Genomic DNA, 21,559 nt, shown 5'->3' with positions numbered 1-21,559 from the left:
GAAAATAATGGAACTCTTATCCCTTTTAGTGTCTGTAAAATCTGTATTGATGTCATTTCTCCTGTTGCTGATATTAGTAATTCATGTTATCTTATCTCTTTTTCTTGATATATTTGTCTAGAGATTTATCAGTTTTATTGACTCCCTAGAAGAAGCAATGTTTACTTTATTGATTGTTCCTTCCTGTTTATTATTTCACTGGATTCTTATCTGACGTTTATTATTTCCTTTATTCTACTTATTTGAAGTTGAATTTGGACTTCTTTAGTAGTTTCTTAAGCTGGAACTCAAGGACCTGATTTTCTAAATCCTGCTTTAGTGCATCTCCCAAATTTTGAAATGTCGTGTTTTTAATTTCCTTCTATTCAAAATAGTTTCTGATCCCTCTTTATTTTTTGACTCATGGTTTATTTAGAAAACTGTTTAGTTTTTAAATACTTTTAGATTTTCCAGATACTTTTCGCTTAACTGATTTCAAATTTAATTCTGTTGTTGTCATAGTACACACTTTGTATGTGTTGAATCATTTTAAATTAAAACTTGATTTATGGCACAAACTATGATATGGAAATGTCCCAAGGGTACTGGAAAATAATATGTCTTCTGGAATTGGTAAATGGAATAGTCTATAAATAGCAGTTAGGTCAAGTTGATTGACAGTGTGTTTGCTTCTTCTAGAGCATTACTAACCTTCTGACTAATTGTTCTACAATTTATTGAAGGGGGTGTTGAAATCTTTATGTTTGTGCGTTTATCTGTCTCCTTGTGATTCTATCAGTTTTTGCTTTATGTACTTTAAAACTCTGTTAGTAGATGAATAAAGTGAGCATTATGTCCTCATAATGTATTCATATTTTTATCACATTAAATGACTTTGAAAATATTCTTTCCTCCTAAATTACTTTGATATTAAAATAAGCATGAATAATATTTGTATATTCTATGCTTTTACTCAACATACTCAGTCTTTTAGCCTCCCTTCCTTCTCCTCTTCCTTCCTTTCAGCTGCTCCTGTGGCATGCTAAAATTCCCAGGCCAGGGATCGAACCTGTGGTAGAGCAACAACACAAGCCATAGTAGTGACAATGCTGGACCCTTAACCCACTGAGTCAGCAGCGACCTCCTAGTTTCTTAAACATGTGCAATGCAATTATACTTATTGTTTAAATATTCCTTATTAACTTCATCACATATATAAGTTCTGTATCAATTTCAATGGATTGATCTATCTCCTCAAAATGGGTCACATTTTCCTTTTTCTTTGCATACTTGGTAATTTTTTATTTGAATGCTAGACATCATGTTTTGAATTAATCAGTGCTGAATATCTTTGTATTTCTTTAAGGATTGATCTCTTTTCTGAGATACAATTAGGATACATGGATAAATTTTGATCCTGTTGAAACTTGTTTTTAAGCTTTGTTAGGCAGAACTAGAGCAATAATTAGTGTACTGCTAAATTTGCCCCACTAATGAGATAAAATACTTGCTGAGTACAATACCCTATGCGTTGCGGATAATGAGATTTTTCCACTCTGGATGGATAGATAGGAAGTATTCCCTAATAGTGAGCTTTGTGCTCACTATTACTCCCTCATATCCCTCTGGTTGGCTCGTTCTCCAACCTTGGTACTGTATTCACATTCATTCACTGGTCTGAGCACAGATGAAATTTTAACGATGTAAAGTTACTCTGGGCAGCTCTCTCCTTCCTGATGGAGCTCCCAGGGTTCTGAGCTCCATCTCCTCAACTTGCAGACACTGTCAGATTCCGTCATGCTGTCTCCCCTCATCCTGTGCCCTGGAACCCTTTCCAGTTAGTAAGCTGGTGCAACAGTTGGGCTCACCTCTTTTCTCCCTGTTAACTCAGCAACCATTATTGTTCTGCATTGCTGGATGTCCAGTGTCTTGAAAAGCATTTTAACATATGTTCTGTCCAGTTTTTGTTTCAGATAGGAGATTGAATCCAATCCTATTAATCTTCACCAGAAGCAGAAATCTTCTTCACAGGACTTCCCTACCACTAAAATTAGATATACTCTTACTTTTCCCTCTCAAAACCATTTTTACTGCTTTTAAGAAGCTTTCTTGAAGTTCCCGTTATGGCGCAGTGGTTAACGAATCCAACTAGGAACCATGAGGTTGCAGCTTCGATCCCTGACCTTGCTCAGTGGGTTAACGATCCGGCATTGCCATGAGCTGTGGTGTAGGTTGCAGACGCGGCTCGGATCCCGCGTTGCTGTGGCTCTGGCCTAGGCCGGTGGCTACAGCTCTGATTCGACCCCTAGCCTGGGAACCTCCATATGCCGTGGGAGCGGCCCAAGAAATAGCTAAAAAGACAGAAAAAAAAAAAAAAGAAGAAGAAGCTTTCTTTGCATTATGAGATGTTTAGTCTTGTCAGGTATTAGAGTGACACCATCTAGCTCAGGACTCACAGATGAGCAAAAGCAGACCCAGAAGCTTTTCAGCCATAGCCACATGGGTAATCTACTGAAATAATTTCCAGAGTTAATTTATGACTCTTAAAGAAATAAAATTTACTTCATTTTCATTATTCTGGACTCTAAACAGGTTTGGATTCTGAGCTTACCATTCCTATAAAAGGTAACACTCAAAAATGCCTGATAAAATAAATAAGATTGTTTTATTATTTACTTATAATTTATTATTTTTTCAATTGGATCAATGACTAAAACTATTTGTTCTTACTTTAAAAAATTTAAGTATTTTCTTTCTCATCTTCAGTTATGTGACTGTGTGAAGATAAGTTTCTCTGTCAGTTTCTGGAAGCTACTTTTAGCATTTGGTTCACGACATGAATTATTCTTTCCAACACATTAATATTTTATTGAATAAACTAGATGATGCTCCCAAAGAGTCTCTTTTCATATCTCAGAATGCAGCAAGTGTAGGCAGTACAGCCTTAATTACACTCAAGTCTGAAACAACCAGTGATACCTTTTGATCATTTATTCACACTGTTCAAAAACTCTATTGCACAAATATTCATATGAACAAAATCTATGCCTTATATCTCTATCTCATTATCACAAGGCAGGTGAATAAAAGTCTAAGATAAGAAACATTTCTAAGAAAATAAATATTTCTGTGGCTGTATTTTTTAAATGGGAATGTATGAGTGAAATGGCAGTAAATACCACCTTTCCAAAATTTTTCAATGTTAAAATTGTATATATATAAACAGTATTTACATTAATTGTACCTATATGTCCACTGCCTAAAATAAATTAGGTTAAAGTTTAAATGAAATTATTTGTTACATCATCTTTTTTTTTTTTTTTGGTTTTTCACATTTGTTTCATTAGATATTTCTCAAGCATTTATTTGCTACAAGAACAAATTTGTGCTCACTAAGCTTAGAAATAGGCATAAGGAGTCATCACATTTACACAAGCGTATTAATCCAGTGCAGATTTGGTAGCCTGGTGACATCTGGGATGTGACTATCTGCACTAGATTCATACACAAAACATTTAGCCTGAAACCTCTTGCGCAACGAGGATCATTGAAATGTCAAAACAAAATGTTCTAAAGAAGAAAGCAACAAGGGAATTTGATGAGTGTTTGCATCTTTGTACTTGGGTACTCCTTGTTTCAATCCCATCGGCTAGAAACTGTAGAGAAATTGAGATGCCATCCAGCTGAATCAACCAGGAGAATTTATACTGTCAATCTAGCCCTTGCTTGGAAAGAATTAAACTGGCTATCTGTTTGTTGACAAAATAATAATAATTTTAATTAATTATTTGTATTATTTAATAATAATAGCAATTGTTATTATTTCTACTCAGATGAATGTCCATGAGAAGTAGATGGACATTAGCTTTCTGTACAGGTCTTTACTCATAGTACCCAGGACTGGCCTCTTGCATGTGCAGGGTATCTCAGGCAGGGACTATAATGGCTTGCTTTTATTCCCCAATAAAGGAAACAATGAGGAAGTGAGTTGGGTATGAAAACTGGAAAGCTCCAAGATGGGTTCTTTGTCAACTTAATGTCTCACCAGCAAGCCACATTCTCAATTTCCCAACTAAACTTTCACCTCTCAGAATTCTTCACCTCCTTTTCATTGGACTTCTAATGCAGATTTTGCAAAGAATTGCCAAGATAATTTTTTTTTCTTTTGCATGAAGAACAGAGCCAAAATCCCTAATGTTTAATTTAACCTTAGTGAAATGGATTGCAACTGACTGCAAACAAGAGAAACCAACATATACTATGCAGATTTAAACAGAAAGTGATTTGTCGAAACAGCTGGAGAATCAGGCACAGGTAAGGCATGCATTGGAGGAGACCTGGCAAAATGACTATGGCTTAAATTGCCCCACCAAACGCCATGCAGATGCAAACAGTGTTACCCTTCCAGACTGATAATGGATGCAGCATCTAGCATCCAGGTCCATCTGGCACTAAACAGTGTACCATGGTGTCTATGGCCAATTGCAATTCATGCTGCCAGATGAATTCCTGCTCCAGGCCAAGAGCCTGGAAGGTTGTACTTTTCCTTCACTTTTAGAGGCCATAGAAAGAGGGTATTTGGAGAGTGGAGTGAAGTATTTTGCAGTAGAAGGTCCCTGCCTCAAGTATCATGAGGTGGAGAATTTTCTTCAACATCTAAACAGCCAAAGTAAACTACATATCCAGTAGAGGGATGACTTGAAATGTGTATTTTCCCCTTATTGATTAGTTTAATTTTTTTTTTTTTTTTTTTTTTAGGGCCTCACCTGCAGCATACGGAGGTTCCCAGGCTAGGGGTCCAATTGGAGCTGCAGCTGCTGGCCTACACCACAGCCACAGCAACAGCAACACCAGATCTGAGCCGCATCTGAGACCTACACCACAGCTCATGGCAGTGCCAGATCCTTAACCTACGGAGCAAGGCCAGGGATCAAACCTGTGTCCTTATGGACACTGTTAGGGTTTGGTATCACTAAGCCACAATGGGAACTCCAGTTTAAAAAATTTTAAATCTTATTATTAAAATGTTTGTTGAAACCTTAAAATGAGTTCTTCAACCAGTGGCATATAACCTATAAATCATTCATGATCAATTTACCTGTGACTAACATTTTTTAATATGTCAGAGTGGAATAGAGATTATGATTAAGCATATCACATACTATATTGAGTTCTGTTCCATTAAACATTGGTTCAGTTATGTATATATGTAGGTAGATATTTAATTATCATGTAAAATACTTATATTACTATGGGTCATAGTCAAAAAATTTTGAAAACCTCTGCTCCAAAGGACTGTACACTTTTCCACCAATTTGAAGACTAGACAATAACTTTAGTTTTGCATGCCCGTGGCCTAGAGACGAGACAAACTGTGAGCAGAAGGGCCAGGTCAAGGTAGTAGTAGTGAGAACAAGTGCTCTCAGGGCCCTCTAAGAAATGCAATTAGAAGCTAATATAGAAGGGCCTCATAGGAGTTTGTGCTCTCTCTGCTGTCCTTCAGTCCAAAACTTGGATGGCTGGAACTCTTCATCCAGGTCCCAATAAGCATTCAGCGATGGAGGAAAATGCTGAAGGGATGACAGCAGTGGGACATGGTTCCTGTTGTCCCAAGTTAGACTTTGTTTTGAATGTCCCCAGAGAGGGCTTAGAGTACAATGCCATAGACCATAGTATTATCACTGCTATATCTGGGCACAGCAGGAGTGAGGTAGGCTACATGTAGAATATTATTATTATTTTACTTTATTTTTTAAAGCCACACCTGCAGTATATGGAAATTTCCAGGCTAGGGATCAAATAGGAGCTGCAGCTGAGGCCTACGCCACAGCCACAGCAACACCAGATCTGAGTGGCATTTACAACCTAGTCTGCAGCTTGCAACAATGCTGGATCCTTAACCCACTGAGCAAGGCCAGGGATGGAACCTTTATCCTCAAGGAGACTCCTTTGGGTCCTCAACCCTCTGAGCTACAATAGGAACTTCTAATACTATTTTTATAGAAATTCTAAAGAAATGACTCAACTTTCTACTGATTTGGTAACTTCCTCTAAGAGTTCTAAGTCAAACTAGGGGCCAGTGAAAAATCATGTGGTCAGTAGAGGAAGTATCTCTTGGTTTAAAAATATAAACAGGCAATAGCAGCCATGTAGAAAGTGCTCTGTATTTTTTCGGAGTGTAAAAATTCTTTTAAAACAGCTTATCAAGTATATAAGCTTATAATTTGGCATTTGCACAAATTATAGTAACACTAGACACGTATGATGTCATATTTTGCCATTACTCATTTTCAGATCTCCCTAAAATCAAGTTATTAACTTGAAGATATTGAGAAGCAATTTTTTTTTTCCCTTTTTATGGGAGGGAAATCTCATGATACTGTCACGTTGATCTTCCAGTGTACCACGCCAGGGCATCTATTCTTGGCAGTGCAGGGTGCACTGAATTGCATAATCTATCTTCTGATTAAGCATTGTTCTATAACTCACCTTGCTTGGCATGGTGTGGTCCACAGGGCATGGACCTAGAAGGTGAATTATTCTCGAGAAGGCAAACACATTCTTCTCTCACAGACCTCTAAACGGTAAACTGCTAGGTGGTGAGAAATACAAGAGCTGAAGACAGTGTATTTTTTTCTTTTTAATTGAGATAGAATTGATGTACAACATTCTGTTAGTTTTAGATATACTACCTCATGATTTGGCATATGGGTAAATAGGAAAATGATCATCGCAATAAATCTGGTTACCACCTATCACCACACAGAGCAATTTTTTTTGATGAGAACTTTCAAGATCTACTGTCTCAGCAACTTTCACATATACAATACAGTATCATTACCTAGAGTCACCATGCTATGCATTACATCCCCAGGACTTAAGTATTTTATAAATGAAACTTTGTACTTTTGGACCAGCTTCACCTATTTCATCCCACCCCAACCTCCGGCTTCTGTCAGTCATGAAACCGTTCTTTGCATCTTTGAGTTTGTGGTCTTTTTTTCTTTGATTCACATAAAAGTGAGATTTTACAGTAGTTCTCTTTCTCGGACTTATTTCCTAGAGTATAATGCCTTCAAGGTCCATCTATGGTGTAGTCAATGGCAAGATTTCATTCTTTTTATGGCTGAATAATAGTCTATTGTTCATATATATCACATTTTCTTTGTCCATTCATCCAGTGATGGACACTTAGGTTGTTTCCATGCCTTGGTTATTGTAAATAATACTGCATTTAACATGGGGCTGCAGATAGCTTTTCTTTTTTTCTTTTCTTTTCTTTTTTTTTTTTTTAAGGCCACACCTGCAGCCCATGGAAGTTCCCAGGGTAGGGGGCAAATCAGAGCTACAGCTGCCAGCCTCCACCACAGCCACAGCCACGCAAGATCCCCGCTGCATCTTCAACCTACACCACAGCTCATGACAGCACCGGATCCCTAATCCACTGAGCGAGGTCGGGGATAGAACCAGCAGCCTCATGGATACTGATCGGATTCATTTCCGCTGTGCTACAGTGGGAACTCCAGGGCTGTTAGATATCTTTTCAAGTTCTTCTTTTTGTTACCTTCAGATAAAAACTAAGTGAAATTGCTGGATCATATGGTAGCTCTATTTTGAGGTTTTTTTTTAGGAACTTCCATTCTGTTTTCCAATAGCTGCACCAATTTACATTCCCACCAACAGTGCATGAAATTTCCCTTCTCCACATCCTCACCAATATTTGTTATTTGTCCTTCTGATGATATCCATTCTAATAAATGTGAGGTATTATCTCACTCTGATTTTAGTTTGCATTTCCTAGATGATTAGTTACGTTGATCCCCTTTCCATGTACCTGTTGGCCATGTGTGTGTCTTCTTCGGAAAAAATGTCTAGTCAGACCCTCTGCCCACTTTTTCATTGGATTGTTTTATTTTATTTTCTGTTTTTTTGCTCCTGAGTTGTATGAGTTCTTTATAGATTTTGGATATTAACCCTTTATCATGATTTGAAAATATTTTCTCCTAGTCCATAGGTTGCTTTTTCATTGCATTTTGTTGGTGGTTTTCTTTGCTATGCAGAAGCGTTTTACCTTGATGTAGTCCCACTTGTTTAGTTTTGCTTTTGCTACTTTCACTTTTTATGTCCAATGCAAAAAAATCACTGCCATGACCATTGTCAAAAAACTTACCACTTGAGTTTTCGTCTAAGAATTTTACAGCTTCAGGTCTCACATTCAAGCCTTTAATCCATTTTCAGTTGATTTTTGTGTCTGGTGTCAGATAGTGGTCCAGTTTCATTCTTTTGCATGTGGCTGTCCAGTTCTCTTGACACAATTTATTGAAAAGACTGACCTTTCCCCACTACATATTCTTTGCTCCTTTGTCATAAATTAATTGACCACTTACGTGACAGTTTATTTTTGGGCTCTCTGTTTTGTTCCATTGTCCTCTGTGTCTATTTTTATGCCAATACCATATTGCAGAGCAGGGGAGGTGGAACTAAAGTAAAGGATGTATACAGAACTCGTCAAATACTTTGATATAGAAGGAGAGGTGATACCCAGAAAAGTTCATCCTAGGCCTGGATGTCTAGGACTATCTATACATATGTGAAAAAAATTAATGTGTCACCGCGTTAGGGTTAACAAAATGGTAAATGTATTTGACTATCCCTCTTCAAAACAGGCATAGCTTACCTTATTAGAAGAGAATAGAGGTCCTTAGTAGTATCTTTCATTTACTAGTGAAAAACAGACCAATCATAGACTGACTTATATAGGCCACATTATAAAAAAATGATTGATATAAAATGCCAAAATGCTGTAAGTTCTAAACTCACCAAGAACATTTGGTTCAGCTATTAGCCGTATCATAAATCAAAAAATTTTTATTTTTCTCTCTTGACTTGAACATGGAGGCAGTTATTCTTATTCTCTTAGCTTTCTTAACATGCTTACAATTTTGTCTCTTGTGATAGAGAGCCCTGTATTAACACTCCCTTACTTATATGTTTTTTCTCTTCATTTAGCAATTCATTTCCAATAGCGATAGCAGCCAAATGGCAGTTTATTTTTGTTAGGTACCTTTTAAGAAAATCTGTAAAGTTTCACTGCTTTATATTAAATGGCTATATATTTATTAATCTCAAAGAGAGGTAAAATCAAACTGCAATGGAATTATTGCATATAATCCTGTAGAGACATCTAAAGTATTTCTGTGAATCAAGGAAGATCTTTGGTTATCTAGAGTGCGGGGAGAGAAAAAAAAGTAACCTATGAAGGCCTGACCTAGTCACCTTTGCAAAAAAGAGGAAACTGATCATAATTTTTACCTCACTCTACATATGTCCTGGAATTGCTGGATCATCTGGCAACTCTATGTTTAACATTTTGAGGAAATGCTAAACTGTTCTTGAAAATATTTTCCAAACTTCATATTCTCACCATCCGTGTATGAGGGTTCCAATGGCTCCACATTCTCACTAATCTTTGGCGTTACTAGTCCCCTTTTTTATAGTCATCTTGATAGGTGTGATTTGCATTTCCATGGTGAGTAACTGTTGAGTAAGTGTTATTAGTGTTTGTATATCTTCTTTGAGGAGATATCTATTTAGATCTTTTACCCATTTGTTTTTTGTATATACAAAACATGTATGGCAGCTTTAACTACTTATTTTTCCAGTTTAATTGGGGGTATAATTGACAAATGAAATTATATGTATATATGGAGTTCCTGTTGTGGTGCAGGAGACACAAATCCGACTAGTATCCATGAGGATGAGGGTTGGATCCCAGGCTTCACTCAATGGGTTAAGGATCTGGCATTGTTGTAAGCTGTGATGTAGGTTACAGATGTGGCTGGGATCTGGCGTTGCTGTGGCTGTGGTGTAGGCTGGCAGATATAGCTCTGTTTCAACCCCTAGCCTGGGCACTTCCATATGCTGTGGGTGCAGCTCTAAAAAAGCAAAAAAGAAAGAAAGAAAGAAAGAAAGGGTCCCTATCAACTCAAAAGAGCCCCATTCCAAAAAATATATAAAGCATACAACATAATGATTTGATAAATGTATGCATTATGAAAGGATTACCACCATCAAGTTAAATTATAGCTCTATTTTTAACACAAGGCTTTTGCTGACTTAACATTATGTTCCTAGGATCATATTTTATTTTTTTCTTTCTGCTTCTACTTTGAGCATTTGAGTAATCACCCTATATTAAATATAAGCTAGCTCAATTTATTTGGAGTCAAAGTTGAGTATAAATAAATAATTAAGCCAACTAGTTTGATTATGACCTAGTTTACAAGTTACGGGCAGAGAACAGAGACTATTGGGACCTTCCCCACGATCACATCACAAGTCCCCCCCTTCACTTTTAAGTCACTTATTTTCAAGAAGACAAAGTAATTGTAAATGTAATCTGCTTCCATGTATGCATTTAACATACATTAAACCACTAAATGGCACATTTTGAAAACTTGTTTTCATTACAGTCCATTGAAACAGGCATAAGAGCTTTTACTGCTTAAAACTATAAGCTGTTTTATACTAATTTTTACAAAGTTTTATTTCCCCCCACACAAATACGATAAAAAGAATCATCTGTCTGTGGAAGAGAGTATAAAAGAATAATCATTTGTCTGTGAAATCATTTATAGAACAGATTTTTTTAATCCTTCCGCACTGTATACATTAAACATCATTTAAGAAAATAGTTATTAATAGTGAGAAATAAAATACTGCCTCCCATATCTGTAAACAAAGGATGTTACAGTCATCGGAGATTGCAGCCACCTGCAAGAGTGAGCCCAGGAGCCCTGAGGGAACACAGGAAGGAAACAAATACCTGCCACTCCCACAGGTGAGCCCTCAGGATATGAAAACAAGGATACTGGCCCCAAAGAGCTGAGATACATATCAAAGGAATGAGCTCTGACTCTCGCTTCTTTCCATACCTAGAAAAGCACTAAATTCCTTAACTTGAAATGCCTAGTTTTCTTTTAGTAACAGTAAGCTCTTGTTCTGACTACTTGCCCTTTGTTGCAAAATTCCTATCCTATCCTATCCTAGCTTCCCCCTCACCTCCTGAGAACACTTTTCTGAGGGTTACCGAGATGCTGCATCCAGGTTGAGGCTTAAGTCCTCAGTTTTGTCCAATGAATAAAACATAACTCTCAGCTTTTAGGTTGTACATATTTTTTTAGTTGACAATAGAAATGGAAGAATATTTTGTTACCTCAAGTATATATTTTACTTCATTTTGATTCCTTTCTTTCTCTTTTTTCTTTCTCTTTCTTTTTTTCTTTCTTTCCTTCTTTCTTTCTTTCCTTCTTTTTTCCTTCCTTCCTTCCTTCCTTCCTCTCTCTCTCTCTCTCTCTCTCTTTCTTTCTGGTTGCACTTGCAGCATATGGATGTTCCCAGCCCCAGGACTGAATAGGAGCTACAGCTGTGCCAAGGCCAGATCCTTAAACCAATGCACCAGGCCAGGGATCAAACCTGTACCTCAGAAGTGACCCAAGCTGCTGCAAAGACAATGCCGGATCCTTAACCTGCTGTGCCATAGTGGGAACTCTTCATTTCGACTATTATGGAATTTTAGAAATTGAAATATCCTGTGATATTCTGTATTCAGCAGAGGTAATTGTTAAGTATTAATTATTTGCCCGGAGTGGTCATCTCTTTTCAAATTCATGTGGCATTTACTTAGCACTAAGCAATTAAATACTATATATCTTGTTTCATTTTTTTATTTCTGACATTGCATTCTAATTTAGGAACAACTTGTGTAATTAAGAAACTTTCCTTCAGTAAGTCCCGGGATGATTACCAAAAATATAGTGAGCGTGTTCTTGGATCCTGGGTGACTTCTGACATTAACTGTGTCGCCAACTGAGATGAACTTAAAGGGACAGGGCCCCAGGGCTGGCCCAGGTTAAGGGCCAGTGGACCCGGCTCTGCACACAGATCAGTCGTTCTAACCTGGGAAATTCTGCCCTGCGGCATACTTGGCAATGTCTTCATAACATTCTTGATTGTCGCCATGAAGGCTCCAGGTGGCAGAGGGTGGGGGGAATTGCGAGAGAGATGTCGCATTAGCACCTAGATGTCAGGCTTGTTAAGAACTTGCTACAATGCACACAGCAGTCCCTCCCCACAAAAAATCATCTGGCCCAAAATATCTGACAGTGTCTGAGTTGAGAATCTTTGACGCAGACAGAAAAGAAACTGCTCTGTCCAAATGTTCTGCTTTCATAACCAAGCAGGGCCCTGTGGGGCTCCCGGGCACCAAAGCCTTTCTGTGTCCCCCACCTCTTGTTTTTAGGAAATGGGCCTCATGTAGCCTCCATGGCCTTCCCTGAGTTTCAAGGGGCAGCTTCAAACAGTTGCTGATCAGGGAAGGAAGGGGGATGCGAAGACAGGAGAGGAATAGTCAAAAAACAATGGTATAGCCTTGGGGCAGGGGCCCGGTTCCCCCTCAAGGATTACACATCACAGTGTAGGCAGCTTATACACCTAAAAAAGAAGGTGTATAAGCTGCCTACATTACTCTTCTTTCAGAAATGAATACTTTATTTTTTTCTTTTTTTTTTTCCTTTTTTTTTTTTTTCAGGGCTTCACTGGCAGTATATGGAGGTTCCTGGGCTAGGGGTCCAATCGGAATTGTAGCTGCCGGCCTACGCCACAGCCACGGCAACGCGCCAGATCCGAGCCTTGTCTGTGACCTACACCACAGCTCACGGCAACGCCAGATCCTTAACCCACCAAGCGAGGCCAGGGATAGAACCCACAACCTCATGGTTCCTAGTTGGGTTCGTTAACCACTGCGCCACGACGGGAACTCCCAGAAATGAATACTTTAAAACTGAACAGCTTGGAGCCCTTCCTGTGCTTCTCCCTCCTTTGCACCCTAAGCTGTCACCTGTAAACTGAAGATTAGGCACCTTGAGCACAATTGCCTGTGGGTTAAAGATTATTAGCTTGTGATGTTTTTTAGGAACTTTCCTAGTTTGTTCTAATCTTTGATCGATATGCCCTTTTCCCAGGTACTGTTATTCTACGTAATAACTCAGAAGACCACCACAAGGATCATGCCAAGATCTCCTGACCCAGCTTCAATGACTAAGATTCCCCCAAAGAAAGAAGAATGCATGTTGGCCCCAATCCTGATTCTTATCTAAAACCCTGTTTTTCTCCTTTTAGACTGTAAAACTCCCTGCAATTCTTCCCCAAAGGAGAGCTTAGTTTTTAAGTCATTAGCCTGCTGTGGCCTCCTTTAAAAGTTTTTTTTTTTTTCCTCCTTCACCTAAAATGCTTGTCTCCGCACTTCTATTAGGCACTGGTGGACAAAGGCTGAGTTTCAGCAACACTTCTAACTAGTAAATGTCATTATCTATTGAATTCTAGGCAGCATGCTAGGTTTTTGACATTGAATCATTTTCTCTTTTAATCCTGGATATATCACCCAAGCTCACGCCTACATTATTCATGCAGTGTAGATGTTTTTCAGAATAATTAAATACCTTTCCTAAGTTTACAGAACGAGAAAGGAACTAAGCCTGGATGTGGACCCCAATCCAGCCTGACTCCCAAAGTTCCCACTACTTTTATCCCCTTTCATTGCTTCTCTGCTGGCCTACAACCACAATGTACAACTAATTAATTCACAGTATTTCTACATAGCACAACTGAGAAAATTGGAACGAAATACAGGAATTCAATTGTAATCTTGCTGGATGTGAAAAATGGTCCTTACTTTCCAAACCACTCACGTTTTAAATTTTTTGTCATTTTTAAGGTATAAATTTAAGAGAACATATTAAGACATGAAAGACGAATACTTCTTTCCAACTTTATCTGTTAAATGGACTTGAAAGATTCATGAATTTCTCTGTTGTCAGAGTCATAAAACTGTGTTCAATTTGACATACGCTTTTAGAATTTCAGACATTTAAAGAAATTATTGGTAGTATAAGATGATTAATCACCTAGGATAGATTTTCGTTTCACTCTTCCTACCAAGCTATAGATTCGGATATGCTAATGTGGATGAGTCTCACCGAATTTTCCCTCATGAGTCCCAGTAGTTGTATAAGGCTTTGCCATATTTTAGATGTCCATAAAAATGGAAATATAGCTGCTCTGTGGACTACAGATGTTGTTAATGAAGGAGACATATTTATTTGCTTTTAAGCATGACCTAGATTATCCGAGAAATGGTTTTCTTTCACTTTTCTTAAAAGTTGGCAGAGATGGGAAATAAGATTCTCGAATTCTGTCTCTTGGATTGAGCAAGTTCACACTGGGGGAGATATGGAGCTGAAACACACCGTAACCAAGTTCATTTGGGGTTGTAGTTTGGGATAAAAATAGGGTGCTAGGAAGCAAGAATATTGTCGATGGCCAGAATATATTGCTAACAAGTGATTCAAATTTATTAAGAATCCAAACATGCATGATGTTTGAAACACTGCTCAAAGAAAATCAAGTAGTCTTGGTCTTTGTTTTAAGGAAACATCACCTACTTAATGGTAAATCATTATCTTAAGTTGTAAGGATGAAAAGAAAATATATTACTCTTTTTTTTTTTTTTTTTTTTGTCTTTTTGCCATATCTTGGGCCGCTCCTGTGGCATATGGAGATTCCCAGGCTAGGGGTCCAATCAGAGCTGTAGCCGCCAGAGCCACAGCAACGCTGGATCCGAGCCGCGTCTGTAACCTACACCACAGCTCACGGCAACGCCGGATCGTTAACCCACTGAGCAAGGGCAGGGATCGAACCCTCAACCTCATGGTTCCTAGTCGGATTCGCCAACCACTGCGCCATGACGGGAACTCCATATATTACTCTTTTAAATCTCCACTTGAACATTTTCAACTCGTCTGAATTTCAACCCATCAACATTTCATTTGGAGGAAGAGTGTCATTGAGGACTCGCAGTTGATTTATGCTGTTTTAGAAGACATCTTTCTTGTGATCATCTTATCCATTAATAGGCAAAACTAATAGGAACAACATAAAAATAATATTAAGAAATGTCTAGGGAATTTACTAATATGGAGTAAAATAACAATCATGAAAACAATTATAAATCTTCATTGTTAATTTTATTCTCAAGCTCTCCTTCCTCTATGCCAAGATCATATTTCAATTTACCCCATCAAGTAGACTTGCTTTTGCTGTAAAGCAAATAGAAATTTAGCCCAACATTTAGGAAATGTCTTCTATCTATATTTAATTATTGGCTATGAATTTATAATTTTTAAATAAAATATGAATTTTTTCCTGTGAGCAAAGGTATTTCAAATTCACCTTAAAAATGACATTTAATGCATTTTATTTAGGTTGGACATGGATACCTCTGGTTGCCTATTTTCCCTTCTTTCTAACTAGTGCCTATTTCTATATATCCCAATTTCTAAGTACATACATTAGCAAATACACAAAATTTATTTGTTTTGTGTCATCCATTAAGTGCCATTTCCTACAATTATTTTTTGGAAGGTGAAAATTTTTAAATTGATATTTTTGTTTAAAGAACACATAAATATATTTATTTATATCATGAGCCAAAGTCTAAGCAATTCTAGGAAAACAAATAGTCATCACAAGCAGAGGAAAAGGTAAAAGTAGGAGAAGGATGAGCAAAATATGAGACTATTTGTAGCGGTTTGTTAAAAGGAAAGCTCAAGTTAGAAAACCAACTTCGAGAAAGAAATATGTATGGAAATTTTCAGAGGCCCTGAAAAGGAAAGTCTTCTTCTAGCTCAAGCTACGCACATTTGAAACTAAGAAACACTGCAGTTACATTGCTTTACAATTAGCATTTTGTTAAAAAGATAGGCCGTAAAATGAGGATTGTGCTATACTCCTATTTGTACCCACCAATTATATGTTTGTACCATTGTTCTAAATAAAAGATTTTACAAAACAGATATCATCATTATCACCCATACAGCTTCACACATGTCCCTTGCTAAGTGGGAAGAGTAAGTTTGTCCAGGAGCCACCAGGAGCCAAAGAGTATGGAAGAACAGCAATCCTGCCTCGAGACCATTTGACCACACTTCCAAGATCCTCCTTTCACCGTCTGAGAGTAACTCTAAGACACACAAAGTCTCAATGTTCCGAGACAATCCCCAAATTGCCTTTCACCATCACCAAGGGACAGAGTTCTTCAAAGGACAGTAATGAATAAGAAACAAGGTATTCTGTTTACCATAGCCACGCATAGGCTAAAGTCAAAACTCATCCAAGAAAGAAAGACTCATATTTTCTGCAAGAGAGCATTCTAGATGTAACCATAAGACCCTGGAAGACAGTAGAGAAAGGCAGCACAAGTCTATCTCATTTATGTCCCAAAGATTTGAAATGAAGCATATTTCACAGTTTTTCTGAAATCCCTCAATACCAGCTGTACTTCTAGTATTTTGGCCTTAGTAGTGTTCCTTTCTGCTCTTTTTTAAAAAACATGGTTTGATTACTTCCAATGTAAAAATATTATACATAACATTTTCAGAAAAAAAGACAGATTACCAAGTTGGCCTGACATGGGACATGGAATAAGGCCTGAAACTTGAAAGGAATTCCTTGAATGGTTTCGTCCAATTTAAATGTTTGAGGTTTATAAATCCACAGAGGGAAACCTACTGTCTTCATCTACAAAGATGGCCCTGGGGCTGTGGGAACCACAGTGTCTTCTCTGAGGGAAGTGTGACCAAGCTCTTGTGTAGACAAGCTTGATCCAGACTTCCGTTATTGTTTGCCAAAATAACCATGATTTTGCCAAATAGTGTTTTTACCTCATTTGGTTTGCCAGTCCTCTCACCCTCTTGAGAGGGATATCAAAAAGAATGAACAATTTGGAGGAAATTATGGCCAATGGGTATAACTGTCTTTTCAGGACTTCATTGTTGATTGCCTGAGATGAGAGAAATAATACAATAGCATTATTGTGACAATGATGACATAAACTCAAAGCTAAAAACAAAGTAAAAAGAGGAACACCAAACAAAACAAAACAAAAAAGCACAGTATCTTCCTTTCTGAAGTTAGTTGAACACTGGCCCCTCTAACTATATGTCTATGCCCAGTCCCTGAAACCAGTGAATGACACCTTGTGTGGAAAAGGGTCCTTACAATGTAATTAAATCAAGGTTCTTGAGGAGAGGAGATCATCCTAGAGAATCTGGTAGACCCCAAATCCCATGACAAGTGTCTTTATAAGAGACACGCAGAAGAAAAGAGAGATATGTAGAGGAGAAGACACTGGCAAAGATTGAAGTGATGTGACCATTAGCCAGAAGGATATTGTGGATATGTATGTGTGTGTGTGTGTGTGTGTGTGTGTGTGTGTGAGTATACACACATATATGTACATACATGTCTGCATATGGTATGTTTGTGCATGCACCTACATACACATGATACATGTGTGCACATGCACATATGAGTATGTGTGCTGATGTATGAAACATATGTGCTCACGTGTGTACATTCATAATCAGTATATTAGTTATATAACTTCCATAACAACTTTTACAAACTTGAAGTGTTCTGCAATGTTTGACAAATCTCCCTGAGTGTCTGTTAGGAACTGAATGTTCGTATCCCTCCAAACTCATGTGTTGAAATTTTAACCCCCAATGTGATGGTATTAGGAGGTGAAGATTTTAGGAGGTAATTAGGTTGGGGAGAGTGGAGCCCTCATGAATTAATGGCCCTATAAAAAAGGCATGAGAGAGCATGGTCCCTCTCTCCCTGCCCTGAAATAATGGCCATATGCAACCTAGGAAAAGGGCCTTCAGGAAGAACCCAACAGTACCAGAACTCTGATCTCAGACTTTCAGCCTCCAGAATTATAAGAAATAAACATTGTATAAGCAACCCGGTGTATGCTATTTTTGTTATAGCAGCCCAAACTAACCCAGTGCCCCTGGTTAATAGTTTTTCCGAGAGGATATTATCATGAATTAAAAATCATATGGTAAGAAGATCTTGAGAATTCCATTATCCTCTCCCTTGGTTTCAGAACGTTTTCCACATCCATGCCAGATGTCCTGTCAAAGCTACAGTGCTTAGATATGACCCATTTTCTAAAGGAGATGCTTCCACTGTGATGAGCCTTTTCCCAATGGATTGTATGAACTGCACTGAAGCTGTGTGAGCTAACTTGTTTTCTATGACAATCTTCTTAATTAATGTAGGATTAGTTATAATTCCACATTTTTGTGTAATTTAAACAAGGGATTTTTACTACCCATAAATGCTGACAAATCCTTTGAGAAAAATATGAGAAATGCATTTACAAATTATCCATATGTAGGTGTCCATGTCACCAAGGAATAAGCAAACAAATGTAATTTTTCTTTTCTCTTATCCTTTAAAAAAATTGCTTTCTTATATCCTTCTAGGCTGTGATAGAAATGAAAAGGCTACTAAAAGCAAACTCCCACACAATGCATTTGTGCAAGCAGCCAGTGTTGTAATTTGGGGCCCCACTCTTGACGGCCCAAGAGGGTTTCTGTACTCAGGAATCCAGTGGGGATATATTCAGGTAATGCACTGTCTACAAAAGTACAGAGACCAGGAAAAAAATGATGAGAAATTGACTTGTAGAAAAAAATGATGCCATACTCCTTCTGAAGATTATATTCAACATGTGCCAAAGCACAAGAGAGTTGACAGATCAGAAATCTAAGATCCCGGTCACAGGTTGCCTCTTGGTTATTTTTAGGTCCTTTTGTACTTGAGTATCTTTTCCTTCATAATAAATTCAATCAGGTATCATTGACACCATAACCATGCTATAATACATCCTATTCTTACAGTACAAACACTATTTTTTTTTTTTTGTCTTTTTGCTATTCCTTGGGCCGCTCCCGTGGCATATGGAGGTTCCCAGGCTAGGGGTTGAATCGGAGCTATAGCCGCCGGCCTACGCCAGAGCCACAGCAATGCGGGATCCGAGCCACAACGCTGGATCGTTAACCCACTGAGCAAGTGCAGGGACCGAACCCGCAACCTCATGGTTCCTAGTCGGATTCGTTAACCACTGCGCCACAACGGGAACTCCTACAAACTCTTAATAGTTCGAATAAGTTGTGTTTAGAAAGGAACCACTGGGAACAGTCAATTCATTTATATGTTTTAAGATGTTTTTAAATTGGAATTCAATTATTTTAGGGACTAACAGGGTATTTTTTCAATGAAGGCTATCTTATTTGTTCTTTTCCCAGTAAGCATAATTTATTCCATTAACATAAGACTTAACTTCTTAACCTTTGTTTTTTTCATTATCAATTTCCAGAAGACACTGGGTGTCTCTGCCTGACTCTGGCTGATATTTCCCTCACCTTCAACTGAAATCTCAAAGATATAGATTACAACTTTAATGGGAATGAGGGGATTTTTTTTTGGAGTTTTAAAAAGAGTTTAAATAAAAGCAATCTTATCTCTTGCTTTTATGTAATATTTTTCACAAGGAGAGAAACACGTGTATTTGAGTAACAATGGGCTAAATGAAAATATGACTGAAGTAATATTTATTTTTGCTTCCTGGAAATTAATAATTTAAAATTTTTATTGTTTAGTATGTAAGTACAAATAAAATTAATTTTTTTTGAAGAAAAATCTTCCAATGTTTTGAAGAAAAGGAACTTATTTTTTCTATACTATATGTTTAACTAGTTGGAAAAGAGAATGCTTTCAACCATGGAAGTTTCTGAAGTCACTGGATTTTTTTTCACAGAGGCCAGTGTACATGAAGTGAGACTAAAAGATAGGATGCAACTCTGCTCAGAATTTGGTTAACTTTTAAAATCTAAACATAAATAACATAAATTGGAGAAATGCAAATTCAAAGACCTCTGCAGATGGAAAGTCGTAGTCCAAGGATTAGAATTCCTCTAAACGAGAAATTGGAACTGTTGTTTCTTTTATATTTACAATTTCACAGGTTTTCAACATCAACATTCTATATTTGATACTCTGGTCATACATTTTTCAAATTGATGAGCATGTTTTTTTTGTAAAGCGTCAGTGCATTACTTCAAGGATAGTTATTGAGTCCTTGCTTAGGTAATTATATATGAAATTTAACACAACACCTTGACTAGAGTTGTCCTTAATACTGTTTTTTTTTTAATTTTTAAATTTTCTTTTAGTTTACCTGGTTGTCAAAGAGATGAACTATGAAATTCCTAATGGCATGAAATTTAAAGAAGTATTCCACTCAGCTGATAATTTTAAAGTGAATTTTAAACCATGTTAAACATCAAGCAACAATGATAATTTACATCTTGGGATCCAAAAGGTAGGTAGAAATAGCGATAGGGGTTCTTGTCATCTCAAGAACAGGATGAGGTGGACTTAATGAGCATGCTATGAGTTTCCTCACAGGTTGAGTCATGGTAAGGAAAAAGATACCACTTCCAAATAACTGTACTTGATTTTTGTTAAATGAATCTTGACACCTTCCTCTGAATGCAGCCTAGAAAAACTACAGAAGCAAGAATCTTTCTGGGAAGACCGAAGACTATTACGAGTTGGTATGAGGTATGGGTGAAGGAGTGGTGTTATCGCAGAAGCAGTGGCTGGAGGCTGAAATGGAAGAGTAGTTTGGGGGAAAGCTATAAATTCTGTTCTTACTTTTTACCACATTGCCTAGGCAAAATTATTGCCTTCCTCAAGGCTAAAGAAATTCTCAGCAATGGCCAGGCTCTCAGGGTTGGTGAGGTGTACAAGAACCATAGCCTCCTCCACCCCAAAGAGACACACACAAGGTTGCCCACTGCAGCCTCATGTGGGCACAGGGAGGGCTGGTGGTTACTGGGAATGTAAGAGAGGCACCCGTCGAGATAACAGGCAGAAGTTACTGTTTGTTTTTTCACCAAAATATAAAACCTCGTGTAGGGAAGGGTCTAATTTTAGACCAGTAAGTGGTTAGAGAAGGAACTGAAAACATCCTCATTAATGCTGAAGTCACAAAATATAAGTAGTGGTATGTATGAACTACCACGTTAAGTCTGACTATGGCAAATGTTTCTCTTTACTTTGCAAACAGAGCTTCCTCAAACTGGTTCCATTATCCAAAGAAGTGAGGCAAATAAAAGCTGTTAACATCAATTATTAATACCTGTAATTTTAATCGTCTCCTCTTCCCCGTATTCTCATCTCCATCCATCCAGCTGTGCAAGCGCCATTTTCTTCAGGTGAAATAAGGTCCCTACAAAGTTACTTTACTTGCTGTGCAACCCAATGTGGTTGCCCTCAGATGTGTTCGATCCCACAGCTGAACTGGGTAAGTCAAGGGTTTTAAAAGGTGGACTATATTCAATAGCTTGTCATACACGGAAATAGAAAAGAATGTGAAAAAGAATATATGTGTATAACTGAGTCACTTTGCTGTACAGCAGAAATGAACACAACATTGTAAATCAACTGTATTTCAATAAACTAAATTTTTAAGAAAAAAAAAGACAGACATGGAAACTCAGAGGCTTTAACATCATAATTAACTTCCTGTTCTCTAAAGAATGTCTAATAGCTCAGTCCCACTCTCTCCTGATGGCGGTTCTCCATTACTCTTGCATCTCATGTCAGC

At 37.7% G+C, this 21,559-nt stretch overlaps 1 protein-coding gene across 2 annotated transcripts in view; it reads left to right on the top strand.

Annotated features, from left to right (window-relative positions):
• LOC110259470 (uncharacterized) overlaps positions 1-15,886 on the top strand; it is a 30,666-nt gene extending 14,780 nt beyond the window's left edge. The window contains exons 3-4 of one of the 2 annotated variants that reach the window (XM_085014482.1): positions 4,193-4,293; positions 13,002-15,886. The gene's annotated coding sequence lies outside the window, so the exon portion shown is untranslated. The remainder of the gene's footprint in view (positions 1-4,192; positions 4,294-13,001) is intronic. The other variant, XM_085014480.1, reaches the window with a different exon arrangement.
• The last annotated feature ends 5,673 nt before the right edge of the window (positions 15,887-21,559 follow it).

The sequence above is a fragment of the Sus scrofa genome, chromosome 2 (assembly GCF_054392235.1).
Source record: "Sus scrofa isolate SSC_HxYL_T2T_F1_AM1 chromosome 2, Sscrofa_HxYL_maternal_Yorkshire_Landrace_v2.0, whole genome shotgun sequence".
NCBI classification, from domain to species: Eukaryota; Metazoa; Chordata; class Mammalia; order Artiodactyla; family Suidae; genus Sus; species Sus scrofa.
This window is presented reverse-complemented; position numbering and strand designations above follow the sequence as displayed.